Source organism: Numida meleagris, chromosome 1 (assembly GCF_002078875.1).
Source record: "Numida meleagris isolate 19003 breed g44 Domestic line chromosome 1, NumMel1.0, whole genome shotgun sequence".
In the NCBI taxonomy this organism is placed as follows: domain Eukaryota; kingdom Metazoa; phylum Chordata; class Aves; order Galliformes; family Numididae; genus Numida; species Numida meleagris.
In genome coordinates, this window is record NC_034409.1 from 46,897,472 (window position 1) to 46,910,035 (window position 12,564).

The window sequence follows — 12,564 nt, forward strand, 5'->3', positions numbered from 1 at the left end:
TTTTTGTGGGGCAGGAGGAGAAAAGGGAGTAGGGAGGAGAGAAAGGAGTAGCTATGACTTATTTTAATTAATAGTAATTTAAGTATGAGCAATTTTCAGCATCTTAGTATTCTTCCAGACAAGAAGAAAGTAGTTACTGTCTACTATGAATTTTATTTTTCCCTCTGAGGTACTCTGCATTCCTCCAGTTCACTATAATGTACTTAAGAGTTGTGTTTGCAGACTTAGAGATGTAACACATGCTGATTTGTCTTCCCAGAGGCATGGTAGACTTGATGTGCAATTTTTGAAATACTGTGAAAACTGAAAACATCGTTAGTTCATAAAAAAACCACATCAGTTTCTATAGCTTGCTGTGTTTGCACATAGACATGGATATGAACGTATAATATTCATAAAAAATATTGAGTGCAGCAATTGTTTAGCTGACATAACATTAGAAAGTACTTTTCAGTAGGTTTTTGCAGTTGTGCAATTATCTCTGTGTTCATAGTAGCTGTCTTCCTCATGACTGTGCTCAGAAGTTCTTGTTTGGAGTGTTTCTTGGGGACACCAAGACAAAAGAGGGATTATCCTGCTGACAGTTCAGAAAGTAGGTCCCTTTCCAGGGACGCTCAATGACATTTAGTCTTGTAAGTGTGAAAGGTCTCCCTGGAATTTGATCAAGGCACTTCAGCACTTCCTAATTTTTGTAGCAAATTATAGACTTTCCTGTATTGCCTTTTAAATCTTCTGCAAAGTGACAGCAGTAAAAATACCGCCAGAAGGATTGGTAGACACACCTATCCATTTATTGAAAATACCTGAGACTTTCTGGAAGTCTTGTTTTTATTTATTTATTTATTTATTAACACTGGTCACCACAGCAGCTGAGCATGATTTACTGAAATAGTCCTTTTTTTTCTTTTCTTTTCTTTTCTTTTCTTTTCTTTTCTTTTCTTTTCTTTTCTTTTCTTTTCTTTTCTTTTCTTTTCTTTTCTTTTCTTTNTTCTTTTCTTTTCTTTTCTTTTCTTTTCTTTTCTTTTCTTTTCTTTTCTTTTCTTTTCTTTTCTTTTCTTTTCTTTTCTTTTCTTTTCTTTTCTTCTTGTTAGCTAGCCTTGCTGGCATGAACTAATGTTGGATATAATATATTTAATGATGTTTAATAATATTTAGTCTAGTCCAGCTGGCATGAGTCACACTAAGGAAGAAAATATAACAGTTTTGGTATAATTTGCTTAGATAGTAGTGTAATAGGTCCTAACACGTCTGTAGAAATGGAAGTGCTAACTAATGACGGTGCTATTGCAGGACATTTTGGGGGTGGGAGGAAATATTTGCATTTTCTCTGAATGTTTCTTTTGGAATGAAGAGTTAGGAAGAAATTTTGCAGCCTTATTTCTGCTTCTGCGCAGGTTTATTTTCTTTTCTTTTGTTGTTTTTTGTTAATCCATGCTTATGAGGTTCCCTCTATCGCTCCACTAATTTCATTGTTTTTCTGGAACGTTGCTGTCATGCAAAATAGTGCCTGTGGAGAGAAAGTAAAGTACCTTGAGCTAATCCCACTTATCCCTCATATTATTCCTGTTCTGCAGGGGCATCTATCCATTAGATTATGATAGCCACCCATGAGCATATGCAACGAGGTTGTCTCAGGCTGAAGTCAGATTTACACTGTTTTTATAAAAGAATCACTGATGATAGAGATGGAAACCTTGTCATATGGGTACTTTTGTGTGATTTTTTATGTGTTTGTTTGTATTTGTTTCTCCTCCCCACGTGAAATTATATCTTTAAGTGCTTTCTCCATTCTTTTGCTCTAGACGTTCTTAGAAATTTTACTTCTTGCCATGAGAGACAGGACTGTTTCTTAGCTTAATACATCTCACTAACTGATGGTATTTTCTACTGTTCAATCTTTATTTTTCTATTCTTAGTGTTATTTCATTAAAAGTAACATATCTCCCTGCATCACACTAAGCATGTAATGAATCTGCATTTAATGAATCTACAGACATAAAACTATGTTACCATGGCCATTGGTTCAAACAACAAATGCTCAGTTAACATTGACTGTCTCTAATTTAAAAAAAATGTTGTCTTGTTTTGAAACTTTGCCCTTCTTCATCAATTTCCATTCCTCCTATTTTATGCTTGTTGTTAAGGCTCAGGGACAATGCATTTCATTTCTGAGGAGGTTTTATTTTTTTACCACTTTTGAACAAGATCATGAGCCTCCAGCTTTCTTGGGTCTATATGGAGGGTGTGTGCAGGTTACAGTTACATTAAAATAAAGGAATTGGTTGGGAGGTAAGAGGACTTTCTTGAGTGGTTGTTTTAATGCTCACAAATACTATGCCTAATTTAGAAACCAGCCATAACTAGATATAGCGGTTAGTATAGGAAAAGAGAAACTGAAAGCCTCATGGACCAAAATGATGTATCAGAGCTGTCTACTGGAGCACTCGTGGATCTTCTGGAAGGAGTGCATCAGGAGAAAGGAGGAGGTGGACACAAATTACAATTGTGTTCACAGCAGATGAGCAAGTGGGGAAAAAATTGAAACAAGAAGAGAGAGTGACAGAGAGGTGTGTCTCCTATGGCACAATGTGTTTGGAACTGGCTCTCTTTCCACCAGCACACTTGAGGAGAAGGCAACCAGAGGACAGGTATTTAATGTTTCTTTTGGCTGCCCAGTAAAAGCAAGTTTTGAAACCCTTCCTGGCATCTTGAACCTGGGTTGTGGAACCCAGGACATTAGGGGAGATTGAGGTTTAAATCATTTAAAAATGGGATTAGCAAGATTCATGGACAGTAATATCCATGGTGGCATAAAATACAACTGTTCAGATGTGGCCTGCTCCTACAAGTTCTCTTTAAATCATTGATTTAACAGAAAATAGGAGGAATATGGTCTTATATTCTTCCTAAACCACCTGCTCTGTGTGATGGTCAAGGACAGCATCCAGAGTACTAGCCTGTCTTGACTAGTTTTTGCACATTGCAGGCCTTAGATTTTTTCTTTGGATATGTGAGATACTTGTTTCATGGCATTCTTAAATAGATTTTCACAAGATATCACTCAGGCTCTGCTCTGGCTTGGTTAAGGAGGCAATGCACAGATATTCAGTAGGAATCTGTAATGAACAGGGAGGTCAGGTCTTTTACTAGAGTCTTCCACTCTTTGAACAGCTTTGCAGGTCTGTGGTAGAAATTGAATTATGTATTTGCCATTGCACACTCAGCTTCCAGAACAGATGCAACTGATGTTTCCACTTCCAAATCTAGATATATTATGCTGCAGTGTTCTGTACTGCTTCTGTGATTGTTTGTGTCTTTTAAAATTATGTCATAAGCAGCTTCAACATGCATTTTTTTTTTTTACATGACTACGTGTCAGACAAAGATAGATTTAATAGACTGTGACTGTCTTTCTATTCCTGGTAAGGATTATTGTTATTTCCATACCAGTAGAAATAGAGTACTTTGGTTGAATAGACTCTGTGTAGATTTTGTTTTCATATAATTAAGGAAGAAAAAAAATACTAGAAATTACTTCTTATGCTGATTATTTTTCTAAGGCTTCTTAATCAATGGCAATTTCAGAAACTTTTTGGAATTAGTCCATTATAGCATTTGAGGCTTACATTTCAGGCTTATGGTAGTATGTTGATTATTTATGAAAAAAGGTGTCCTGCACCTAGTGAAAGCTACCTTTTTGGTCTTCAGGATGAAATGAATATTTACAAGTCCACCTTACTCCATTCTCCACTGCTTTCAGACTCTTCTCCTTTCCTGGAAGGAGAAGTAAAATAAAGCTGGGGAGATGGTGGTGGAGGCTGGGGGTGTATGGGGAGAGAGATTAGCAGTGCTGAGGAGAAGTAGCTATTTGACTTTTCTTTAGAGACTTAAAATTCCTTAAATATTTGGGTTTTGAAATCTAATGTATTTAGCAAAAAGAAAAAAATGCTAATGATATTATCATTTTCATTTATGGATAATTCTGTTTTAAGTTCTCCTTTCCCAAGAGTAGCTTTAGAATTGGTACTATCTATTCCAGGAGAAGAGAAAGCAAAGATTGCTTTCAGACTGGGGGTTGGGATTTAAAGTAAAGATGAATCCCTGAAGAGCAGAACTACTTGTTCTGTTTAGCTCTACCTTAATTGTTTCGAAAGTTTCAAGAGATGTTATTTTATGAAATATCATTCATCACATAAAATTGTATGTGAAATTATTTTTAGAGTATCAGTCATAAGGGTTCCTTAAATTACGAGTTCACAATTTGACTTGTGCCAAAAAAATTCGTAAATTGTTGGATGAGCATTAGTTCTTTGGTGAAGTAGCTGAATCGTAGTGAAACTTATATATCATTGCAATTACATCTGTACAGAATAGTACAATTTTGATGGAGTTATCCTGAGTGTATAGTGCTTTCTCAGGTTATATACCTTGATCCCTAACTAATAGAAAATATTTTCTGCTTATATTAAAAAGTATAGTGATATTAGACTTCTAAATCCCAGGAAACATGTGTTTTATCTTTTTTGCAAATCTTCTTGATACACAAATGCATGTGATGTGTATCCCTTGTCTTCTAGCATTCCAGCAGCTAATGAACATTGTTATGAAATTCTGCTATCGCAATCAGCATTTTATATCTGTAAGGCAAAATTCAAGTGAGTGAAGTCTATAGATATATAAGGTGTAAGTTTATATGTTTGGTCAAATTACAGATTTGGCTCCTGGAAATTTGTCTTCTCCCTGGAAGAAGAGCTGAAAGAGTGTGCATCGGTCAAAAAAAGCAGAAGTTCCCTAGCACCAGAGATCTTAGCATTTTCACAGCTCTTCCCAGCTGGATTTCAACCTAATTTGGCACACATATCATAGTTGACCTCAGACAGAATAATTCAGATGTTTGAACCTCTTAGATGTGTAGCCAAAAGCAAGCTGTCTTGTTGCATGTATTTTTAAACATCTGCAAGTAGAGCTGGAAAGCAGAATGCAAATTCTAGGACTTGGAGATACCTGTGAGGTTATGAGAATCCCTCCAGGACTGTGGGGAATCCTGGAGCCTATGAACATATTTTTTTTCAGGCACTCTCTATTTAGAAGTTTAGTATTTGCTTTAGTTTCTAGTAATCCAGGTACAAATTACAATAGACACAGCTCATCAATAATTTAAAAGTAAATGCACAATCTGACATAACATCCTTTGTTGAACCTTTTAATGCATATCTCATGAGGACATGAGAAATTACCTCCTGCAGTTTGTATTTTTGTTATATTCTACTACAGAAATAATTTACTGCTCATATTTGCGAAAAAGGTTTAGTGCAGTAGCCAGTTAACATTATTTCTCTTGGTAGCTCTCTTTTACTCACTGAAGTATGTTACATAGACAAATGACGTTTCAAAACACCTCAGAGGAATTCGCATGCCTCTTAGCTATAGGTCCATTCATGGTCACTTGGGATTTAGGTGGGGATTTTGAGGATAGCATTTTGAAACTATAGGTTTATGAAACAATGTCCTAGTCATTTTAGCTTGGTTGAATATTGTATGTATGTCCTCTTTTCACTGCACAGTACTTTTTGCTTGAGATATTCCATTCTCTGACCATGATTTTTAAATGCACTGTGGGGAAGCTTACATTTCAGCAGGGTGCCCTACATTCCCCAGTTAACCTGTTGAGGCAGAACTGAATTCTATAAACATTGATTTTTGAAATACTTAAATTGTTTGCAGTCATAGGTTTGATTCCAAGAAGGAATCGTTTCATCCTTTATAAAGCCCCCATCCTAAAGCACTCAGCATGAAATCTGTTGATATTTTCCTGTGGAGGTCATTCTCATAAACACTTCTTAATTCAGGATTCTCTCTGTTACAAAAACATGTTGCTGCTTTTTTTCCTTTTCTTTTTCTGCCCCAAATTGATACCCACCCTCTTCCATTAGCTTTGCAATGAAGTTTCATTTCAGCAGCTAATGAGATGGCTTGTCTCTGAAGTGATTCTTAAGCTACTCTCAGAGCTTTGACGAGTTGCAATCTGCTTTCAGAAACATTGCAGACATTGATTAACACAAAATATGTCTCTTAAGGTAAGGAAATGGATGAGTGCCGTCATAATTCAGATGACTTCTCATCACATGTTTAAAAAAAACACCACATATTCAGTAGGTTCAAAACTTCCCTTAGGCTTGCTCAGTCCCGGTCTGTAAGGTCCTTTGTGACAAAAGCTGTTGTTTTACGGAGGTGAAGGTATGAAACTACATGAAATCCTACAAGTTTGTGAATTCACTTAGCATCCCCATTCAGGATTTGCTACTACTATGCGTTCAGAGATGGAGATGTTCTGTCATCTCTCCATTGCAAGCCCTCTTCTTCAGAAAAATCTATTGCTATTATTATTATTGGTTTTGTTATAATATTTGAAATAGAAAAATGTGTCAACCTGGGAAAATGGATTTTCTCAGCTTTGATTCTTAGCAGAGGAACATAGTGGATAGCTTCAGGAAGCAAAGTTGCCATGTAAGTGGTTTCATATAGCACTGGGGTCATGTGTGCCTCAGCATCTCCAGTTATGAGAAACACAGTGGCTGCTTCTGTGAATAGTGATCTCACTGATATTATTTGACTGAGCTGTGCTTGATAGCCTGGCAGTGATAACCGATCGTGGTATCTTTTGCAGTCAGTGACCATGAGGATTTGTGGTTTTGATCTTTTTCTCATCTGTGCCATGGGAATTATCCATCTTTTTCCTCATGAGTAAAATGTTGGCCTTCAGTTTGGAAGCCTCAGGTGGAGCAAAAGGAGAGAAATAAATGAGCTCTACTGCATAAATCAAAATATCCAGGAACAAGATTCAAACAGGAATTCAAGTGTATATTGCAGTATGAATACTGCAATCACCATATTTAGGAATGGTGATTTAGCACATCAGAAACCCATAGCAGGAGATGACCTTAACTGCTGAAATTTCAACTGTGGGTGATATCTGGTATTAATTTTCTGTTTAGATGCGTTCTTGTAGATCCATACACAACCATCCGATCAAGAAGAAGTGTATTAGAATGGCACTCTTATACAGTAAAAAAAAAAACAACCGAACAACCATGTGTGAAAGTTGTGTCACATTTTGGAAAGTGCTGGTGACCAACAGGGCTGTACATCATCTGGGAAAATGGAACTTCTCAGAGACTGACAGTTCTGCAATGTTGAACTGAGAAGCCACTGCCTGAGCAGTGTTTTAGGAGAGGGGACTCAAGGCAAGGAGATCTGCTGCAGTTTTTCAGAGAACAGTAGCAGTGCCTTTCATGTTTGGTTGTTATGTTTGTGTTTTTTTTTTCCCTCATAATTGTGACATTTGATTAACCGAAGTTTTTGGCGGTGTCTTATGATAAGGTAAACTGTTTGCCTTCTTAAGTGTAGAGGCCATTAAAAAAGTAATTTGGCTATAAAGTGAAGAAAAGCTTAACTCACAACAAGCTTGAAAGGAAACGGTATTCTCACAGGAAAAAAATAATCAGAGGACTATCAAGTGAAAGCTTTAAGTTGAGTCTAAGTGTATTTGGCAGGATGGCTGTTCTTGTGAGTATATTTCTGTCATGTCTTAACATTGTGCTTGTCACAAAGCAGCTCCAGCATAACTTCAAACGAGGATGTTACCCATGGTGTGGAAAACAAACTTTATGTTTTCTGTTAAACAGGATTTGCTGACAGAGCCCCAAAGATGCCAGAGATCATCCTCATCTCGCCGTGCGCTCTCTCCACAGATGGCTGGGGCTCATGGAGCCATCACTGCCCCTCCAATGCAGCCTGCACTTCAAGGGGCTTCACTCCAAGTGCCGCAGGCCTCCAGGCTGAGACACAGGTGTGTGATAGTGCAAGGAATGTGACCTGCTATTGATATTATGGTAATGTTTGACATGTAGAGTGGGGGTCACATTCTAGAGTCAGTTACCCTTAAGATGTGCACCATGATACAAAACGAATGCAATGCTTACCCTCCATGGAGCATGCAGTCTGCTAATATGCATAGTTTTAATTTGAAGATTTTGAAATTTTAGGCTGTCTCCTCTTTCCTTGCAGCGTGGCCCCAAATAATTATTAAAGTTGAAATACAAAGGTTATTTTTCTGCTTTCCATTGCTTTTCGTGGGAGTCTCAGGATAAGAATAAATGTTCAGGTTGACCAGCAAGGCTGAATGTTTAAGTCAGCTCTCTCCATTCTGCGGCACCTTGCTGTATCTCCCTCAGCCTCTCTGATGACTTTTTAGTTAAGGCCTAATTTCAGGCAGTACGTATAGAAGAGAAAATGCTAACAAATAAGTTAACCAGCTCTGATAAACTATTAGTAATTGACTGCAATCAATCAAGTTCTGACAAAATGCAAGTCAGGGCTCCTGCTTGGTAATGAATATACATATAAATTTATTTACAAATTCCAATATGTTTGTTGAATTTTTATTTCTAAGCTCTTAGGTTTGCATTCTGGTGCAAGCTGAAGCTTTTATTTGTAATTTTATTGTCAGTGAAAGCTATATGACCCATAGCTACAGACTGAAATCCTCTATTATTTTAGTCAAATAATGGTGCACAAAAAAAGGGAAATCCCCACTCTACTCTGTCAGTGTATGAAGTGTGGTGCTGTGGGAGCACTCTCACATTTGCAGAGAATTTGCTTTATTTTGGTCTGCTACTGAAAATGACAACTGTAAGCTTCACTGTGAAGAATACTGTCCGTGGTGAGAAACATCTCATTAGCATATTTCATTGCCTGACAAATAATTCACATTACATGATATAATTTGATTGTTATTGTTCTGAACTTGAAGACAGGACTGAAATAGTCTAGGGCATAAGAAATCCATGGTGTCTGAGATAACCCAGAGTTATAGGAGTTGAGCACCATCCCATGCCTGTAGCTGGACCCATCTGGGATGAGACTCTAACTCTCTGAAACTTCTCTGGAGCTGTCTCTTCCTGCCAGTAGTCTTTACCTTCTTACAGATTAAAAAAGAGAGAGAAAAAAAAACAAGAAAGGATAAATCAAAGCCAGCGAACCAACATAAACACCCAAACCTCAACTAATATTTCAGGTTTTAGGACAGGAAATGCACTATTTTCATAAAAACAGGTGTGTTTTTAGAAGAAAATCCTTTCCTTTGGCGGGAAAGATGATTATGTACTTCTCACTTTCAGTTTTCTTTGTAAGCTGTGGAAACAAAAATGTATGTTGGGCTATGATGGCATATTGTGTGCTTTAACATTAAAATAGTTACTTAGACCAGTCACTCTAGGGTAACAAAGGAACATTAGAGATACCAAATTAGCTGATTAATATAGACTAATTCTTTTTAGACATTGCGGAAACAGTGACTTGTTTGCTTAAACTCAAATGGTAGTTACTTCCTGGTGCTTTTCTCAGGTTTTGAGCAGGCAATACAGTCCTGGCATAAGCAACACAAATGTTTGTCAAACAGCTCATTAAATTCTGTTAAATTACTGTATATTTATTTATATAAATGGTTGTTCTGGCTCCTTTAATGACTTCTTCCTTTTCTTGCTGTGTTGTCTTGCATAGGATCGTAGGCTGAAAACCCAGCCACTTAAGTGATATTAGTAATGGGCTAGAGATATACTGAAGTATCTATTTCTATACTGAAATGTCTCCGCAGTGTGTTAAAAAAAGAATAAAAGGAAAAGGAAAAGAATTACTCTTTTAATGCTTGAAGAGATACAACACTGACTAGAATCCAGATTATTAAGATTAAGACAGTGGAGAAGTATCGCTTGAAATTGTGCCAGTTTTTCATATTGTACCATATTGTAAAATGATATCACTCCACAACACCCTCCTCCCCCCCCCAAAAAAAAAGATGAAAGAAAGAAAAATATAAGAATTATAATATGGCTGTGTACTATTTTCAGCGTTCTTTGATTTACAGATATTTTCATTTCTTTTCTATTAATCTGCCAAGCCTAGAAAAATAGATATCATAATTCAGAATAAGTTACTGCATATGCTTTTGACACAGTTTTACTCTAAAAGTACTATTTATTTTCTTACTGGCAAGATGTTTTCCAGGCATAAGTTTAAATGTTATAGCAATCTAATTGAACAATATATTTATATTGCTTATGCTGTTGAGAACATAGGATATTTTTCAACAAGCTCTAAAATTTATGTTAAGTTTTGGTTACACAGAAAGTCTCTTACCCAATTTTTATTTAATAGAATTCTCTGACTCAGTGTTTTTCTAAGAAAAAAAGAAATCCTTAACTTTTTCTTTCCCCACCAAGGGAACCCTAACCCAGTAGAAACTTTATCTGGATCATACATTTCTTTTCTGTTCACAGGAGATGCAAATACCATTTGTTTCAGTGTGTCAGCAAAGTCATACTGTGAATTATAGTTTGCTTGCAGTTTCTGGTACAGAAAATTATTTTAAGGTGCAGTTTAGGCAGTAAGGCTGCAATATTTTATTAAGTTGTGAATTTCTGTTGCTTGTTCCTATTGTGCAGGTAATGACTTTGGAGGTGGAGAGTAAAATGAAATTCCCTATTGAGTAGATAAACATCCATTTATTACTGCTTCTCTAGGTGCCAAATTATAGACTGGTTGATAGTGAGAACCTCTGTCAGTTTTTAGCCTTTGACTCCAGATGAGTGAGATAATCACATGACTCATATCTCTTCCAAAGAAAAACCACCTCTTCAGAAAGGGTGGTTGAAAATTGTTGCTGCATTATTAATAAAAATAGATGCAACACAGAATCCCTGATGTCTCAGGATGATGAGGTGAAACTTTGAATTGTCCCATAGGAAACAGCTTTATTTTATTTATTTTCTTCCAACAGGTTTTACATTTCCTTTGTTGCCAGAGGCAGCTGTAATGCTTTCAAGTGTGGAGCACAAAATGCAAATAGGAGCTTTACAGTTGATAAGTGGTTAGAAATGTTTGGTGCCACAGAGTGGCAAACCTGCTTGGAATGTGTTAGCTCATACACACATTTCTACTTTGTAATGCATCAGCTTAGACTTCTTGGGAAGCTTTGGCAAGTAAGGAATAATGTGCAGTTACGCTCGCACTCTGCTAATGTCACAGTGCTGGCAATGAGGTGTGGTTAGTGTGGTACTTAGGAAAAGCATCAAAAGACTGGTATTACTTCCGTTAAAAAAAAAAATTGCTGTTGCTAAAAGATAATATTGAACCTTAAGTTGATGGCAGGTGATGTCATTCAGTTATATAATTTAGAATTAACAATTAGGAATGCTTAGCATGTAATATCAGCACTTGTATTTTGACAATTTGGAGTCAGTGCTATAGCAGCTCTGCTCTAGGAACAATGACCAGTGAAGTTCGGCTGGTAATATTTAATAAGAGCCAGGGGACCAATAACACCTAACCCATGTGAGATACAAAGAGCTTACAACTGGCTGTCACTGGTACCTCTTTCAAAAGGAAGAACTTATCTTCACAGTGTATTGCACTTATATTTCTTATTTAATTGAAATAACTTTGTTTAGGTGAATGAACACATCAGGTTTATTTTTGTGCCTTGTTTTTGAATAACAACTCGGGATGACAATACATGAAATGTCTTTTAACCCGTTAAGTACTTTGCTACTTCAAAAATAAAATACATTCAATAGATGATGTAATGATGCAGTATTCACACCAAAAACAGACTGAAAATTATAAGTCAGTGAAGGGTTTTTTCTTCAAGTAATGTTCATTTAGGAAGAGAAATATATTTATTGCCTTTTCAGTGATTTTATTAGTAAAAATTGCTAAGGACTGTTTTAGTTTGAAACCAGCAGCAGTCCTTAAGTGTTAAGTGCAATAGGCAAGTGCAAGTTTGGTACACGGGCAGTAAAGAAGGTAGAGCTGTGGAAGTTAAAGCTGTGTTTACAGTTGCATGTCATGCTCCTTTAGCTGATCTGTGACTTTCATGCAAGTCCAAAGGAAGACAGATGGAAGGACCAGCAATCCAGAAAACTTGCACAAAACCCACAGTCTTAAAGAATTAGGGTTCTTTTTGTGCTGAATAAAAGATTGAGTATTTAAATTCAAATACATGAAAGGTTGCTGCAGAGAGTAAACTTTCCTCTTTGGCTGTGGGGAATAGGACAAGAAATATAATGGGCTTAGATTGTAGTGAGGGATATTTAAGTTAGACATTACGGAAACCTTCTAAAGGTATGGTTAATAAAGAATAGCAGCTGCTTCTTTGGAGATACTGTGGAATTTCTACTGGAGACTTTGGGAATGAGGCAGCATCCATCACAGGCAGGCTGGTGCTCCTTGATGGAAGGGGAAGGATGGACAAGATGGCATCCTGACATCACTTCTCATCCTACCTCACCCAGGTCTGATTTTATGCAGTTTTGGGGATTCAGTGAGGTCAAAAAGCCAGAAACAGCTTATCTACCCTAAGCTGTTTTATGATTGTACACTTTATTGTACTCCGGTTAGGACATAAGATAAAGCTCTAATATACTTTTCACCAGTGAGTTTCCATAGATCTCTTTTCCCAAGAAGGGTGTTAAGAGGATAGTCAAATCCAAATGAGATTTGGATTTG

The 12,564-nt window shown here is 36.7% G+C and overlaps 1 long non-coding RNA gene across 6 annotated transcripts in view; it reads left to right on the forward strand.

The window, feature by feature from the left end:
• The window catches only part of LOC110397450, a 72,709-nt gene that overhangs the window by 10,953 nt on the left and 49,192 nt on the right, over window positions 1-12,564 (forward strand). For all 6 annotated transcript variants that reach the window (XR_002437803.1, XR_002437826.1, XR_002437798.1 and 3 more), the window contains exon 2: window positions 7,686-7,849. This is a non-coding gene — a long non-coding RNA (uncharacterized LOC110397450). The remainder of the gene's footprint in view (window positions 1-7,685; window positions 7,850-12,564) is intronic.